This window comes from Antechinus flavipes, chromosome 5, assembly GCF_016432865.1.
Source record: "Antechinus flavipes isolate AdamAnt ecotype Samford, QLD, Australia chromosome 5, AdamAnt_v2, whole genome shotgun sequence".
Lineage (NCBI taxonomy): Eukaryota > Metazoa > Chordata > Mammalia > Dasyuromorphia > Dasyuridae > Antechinus > Antechinus flavipes.
The window spans coordinates 175,917,775-175,922,468 of record NC_067402.1 but is presented as its reverse complement, the minus strand read 5'-3'; the positions used below and the strand labels follow the sequence as shown (position 1 = coordinate 175,922,468).

The window sequence follows — 4,694 nt, the reverse complement described above, 5'->3', positions numbered from 1 at the left end:
AAGGAATTTGGTAGGATCCTTTCTTCTATTTTTTTCAAATACTATATATTTTATTGGAATTGGCTTTTCTTTCAATCCTTTATAAATAAATCCCTTATAAATCCATCAGCTCCTGGGGGGTTTTCTTAAAGAATTCAGTTTTTTTGCCTATTTAGGTTTTTTTTTTTAAGTTATGGTTATTTCAGTATTTTATTTCCCCTTTTATTAATCTAGACAATTAGTATATTGGTAAATATTCTCTATTTAATTAAGATTGTCAATTTTATTGTCATATAATTGGGGGAAATAACTCTTAATTGACCTAATTGCATTTTTATTAATTGTATACTTATACTTTTCATTTTTTATATAAGTAGTTTGCTTTTCTTCTTTCTTTTTAAATTATATTTACCAATAGTCTATTTGTTTTATTGCTTTTTCACATGAAACCAACTCTATCATTACTTATTTGTTCAATGATTTTTAATGTTTAATTTTGTTAAGCTCTAATTTGATTTTTAATATTTCTATAAAACTGTTTAGTTGGAAATTTTAATTTTTTCTCATTTTTAGCTGCATGCTTAGTTAATTGGTTTTCTTTTTATTTCTTTTATTAAAGTATATAATTAGAGACATAAATTTACTCCCAGGTATTGCTTTAGGTGCATCTCACAAATTTTGGCATTTGTCTCATTGTTATCCTGTTTAATCAAATTATTGATTATTTCTAGGATTTGTTCTTTGACCCATTCACTCTTTAGGATTAGATTATTTAGTTTCCAATTAATTTTTTCATCTGTGCTTCTAAGACCCTATATAAAATATAACTTTTATTGCATTATGGTCTGAAAAGGGTTTCTTTAAGATTTTTGCTTTTTTGCCTTTGTGACTTTTTTTTTTTTTTTTTGGTGTTCTATTTCATGGTCAAATTTTTTTGAGGGTACATTTTACAGCTGAGGGAAAAAATATGATCCTCTATTTGATTTTCTTTAGAGATCTATTACATTTAACTTTTATGAAATTCTGTTAAGTCCCTCATCTTTTTTCTTATTTATATTATAGTTAGATTATCTATGTTTCTGATAGTCAAATTTAGGATCCACAATAGATAATTTTATTGTCTATATTGTCTATATTCTCCTGTAACTCATTTAACTTTTCCTTTAAGAATATGGATTTTCTCCTATTTGGTGAATATATATTTACTGTTGATATTACATCATTGTCAATAGTATGTATTAATAAAACATAGTTTTCTTAATTATTTTAATTGGGTTTACTTTAGCTTTTGTTTTGTTTGATAGCATCATTGCTATTGCTGCTTTTTTTTTTTTTTTTACTTCAGCTAAAGTATAATAGATTCTTTCTTCTTCAGTCCTTTATTTTAACTTTCTCTATGTGTCTTATTGCTTCTAGCTGGTCCCCTGTAAACAATATATTATTGAATTCTTTTTTTTTTCTAATTTATTCTGCTCCAATCCTCTATTTTATGGATGGGTTCATACCAATCACATTCCTAGTTATGATTGCTGTTCTTAGTATTTACACTTTTATCTGGTAGATCTAGATTTTGGATCTGATAGTCCTAGGAGGGTATATACTGGGATCTTTTCTAAAAGTTAAGCAATGAATTATTTTAATTTCTATTTTGCTCCCTTTGTTCTAAAATAACAGGGCAGTTTTCGTTTATACTTTCTTTAAACATAATGTCTAATGATCACTTTGGCAATGAATCAGAGAAGATTAACATGGCTCCTGCACAAGGATGAGACACAAATTTAAGTGATCCATATTTTCTTTAAAAAAATGAAAAATGACATCAAGGCTCTTTTTTACATATGAATTTGAAGTAGTCCAATAATTCTTAAGTTATCTTTCTTTGATTTGTTACCATGTCAGTCGTTTTTTTTTTTTTTCCCCTGTGGAGTATTTCACTTTTTCTTCTATTTTCTCAGTCTTTTACAATTATTTCTTGATCTCTCAGGTAGTCATTAACTTTGACCTAATTCTAATTTTTAAGGAGTTAAATTCTTCTGTTAGGTTTTATACCTCTTTTGCCATATGGCCAATTCTGAATTTTTTTACTTATTTTCTTTAATAATTTTGTTCTTTTATCACAATGTCTGGCAAACAAAAATCACTTAATAAATGTTTATTGAATTGAAAATTGAATTTTATCAGATTATTAAGCTCTTTGTATTGTTATTGCATCGTTCTCATTTGTTTTCCTAATATTTTCATTTCATTTGATTAAAAAAAAATCTCTTCTTCTATTGATTCCTATTTGGTTTGTGTCCAATCTTTATTTTATTTTTAGGCTTTGCTTGTAAATATTTTCAAGTTATTGTCTTTTTCTGAGTTTGTGTTGGGACTTTAATAGCAGATTTTTATGCTCAGGTTTGTTGTTGTTGTTGTTGTTGTTGGTTCACTTTTCTAACCCATTTGTTGACTTTAGTGTTCATGTTAGAGTTGGATTTTGCTTACCTTAAGAGTGTGTAGGGTGACTATTCAAAGCTTCTGGCTTTTATATTCAGCTATTTTCATAACTACCTCTGGGAGCCTGTGAGGTTTTAGTGCTTTCAAGGCCATATAATCTGCTAAGAGGTAAGATAACTGTCTTGTACTCTAGCCCTTCCTAGTTAGCATTTCTACTCTCTCATAAACACAATTTCTCTTTGCCTTGGTACTGTGAAGTGAGTCTACAAAGGATCGCTGATCCTTTTTGACATCAGGACTTCCTCTTTGCCCTAGAACTATTACCGAGAAATGGATAAAAGACAATGGGATTGCCAAATGTCACCCACTTGTGTGCCCAGTGCTAGCACAAGGTTCCTTGTAGTCTCTTTCTGAGTAGATGTGCAACTTCATTATCATCACAAGGTGCTAAGTGCCCTGGTATCACTTCCAGAGCTAGTGCTGGTGTTGCTTCCACTATTACAGCTTCTGCCCCTAAGGCATTTTTAAATTTTATTTTATGAAATTAAAAAAAAGCATTGCCACAAATTGAGGTTTTTAAGATGGCAATTGTAAGAAAGCTCAGAAAATGTTGACTTAAATATTCAAAAATGCTCACTTTACAAATGGGTGCCACCTTTTTATCTTCTTCCTTATGGGTGAGAATCCTATTTTAAATAAGTGGATGTTCATTTCATTGTCTTATTAGAGAATAGGAGAAGTTTACAATGAAATTTGTGTTATATGAATATATGAAATATTAATGACTGCTTTTGATAGATAAAGAACTCTAAAAGTGTTCAGATAAGTAAAATAACTGATATCCTAACTTTTTATCTCACTACTCTGTGTCCTTTCCTTTTGCAAACATTTTGTAACTTTTTAAAATTAATATTTTAGTTGAAAATAATCATGTGATATTTATACAAGAGATACAAATAATTCAAAAAGAGCAGATGTATTTATTACTAATCTCAAGGAACAATTTATGCATTGTGGTCCCTAAACAAGGATGTGGTAACAAATTCTCTTAAGTCTACAAGTGGATATGGAAAAATCAGTATGAACTAAAAGCAGTCTTTGATACTGTGGTTTTATTTGATTTAAGTATTATTTTATTGTTCTCAGTAGATGATCCTGATTTAATTGACAAAATGCTTAAAAGAATTGTGCCAACTAAGTGACATGATTTAATAGAAAACATGTATCACATATAGTATGTTCAGAAGTAATTTCTGTGAAGTATGATTATAATTCAGACCTGAGATTTTTCAAGTACATTTTTCTTCAATCAATCCCTGCTGCTTTTAGGCAAAACTTATAGTATGGCTGTCTCATATACTCCAAAACTAACAGAATGTTATATCCTATTATAATTTGTATATTTATTTTTTAGTAAACTTTATAACAATACTGTTGATTAGGTTTCTACTAATCAATAAAAGAAATTTAATAGAAAATGTAATATACATATATACATATATGTGCATATTTAATATTCAAAGGTAAAAACCCAATTGAAATTAAATTTTTATATTATTTTAATAAATAGGAAATGCCTGGTAACTGATATGGAAATGATTTCTGAATCAGCTTTCTAAGTAAAGTTAGACTATCAACTTATCAAAACAAAAATTAATACCCAATTGGATGGCATATTGAAATAAACTATTTCCCATAAAAAAGTGAATGGATCCAACAACAAATATTGAATATCTACTCTCAAAATTTTCTAAATTTAACTTATAAAATAATCACACACAAAAGTCAAAAGAATCATTTAACAAAGATTTAATCTCCTTTAGAAGCTCAAACAGGTGATAACTAAGACCAGATATATTTAATATTAAATAATAATAATAAGTACATATATAGTACTTAATGTTTTCCAAAATTCTAACATAATTTGTTATTGTAACCTCATAATTCATTGAGTTCATGGTTATTATTGTTCCTGTTTTACTGATGAGAAAAAATGAGGCAAGCAGGGCTTTAGTGACTTTCCCAGGGCCACACAAGAATTTGAACTCAATCCTTTTTTATTCCAATCCAGTACTGTATCTACTAAGCCCCACCTGACTCTGTGCTCATTTGCAAAATCCTAAAGAGGATGGAAAAATAGTTCAAGATAAAAGAAGCTTGAAGAAAGATTGGTTGTAAAGCACAATTAAGTCTACATTTCTATCATGAACTTTTTTCTCCATCAATTACAGAAGAGTTACCACATCTGTACTATGACAATATAATCCTGACCTTGGAAC

The 4,694-nt window shown here is 28.5% G+C and overlaps 1 pseudogene; it reads left to right on the top strand.

Annotated features, from left to right (window-relative positions):
- The first annotated feature begins 1,679 nt into the window (after positions 1–1,679).
- On the top strand, positions 1,680–1,779 carry LOC127539563 (uncharacterized; annotated as a pseudogene).
- Positions 1,780–4,694: the final 2,915 nt, after the last annotated feature.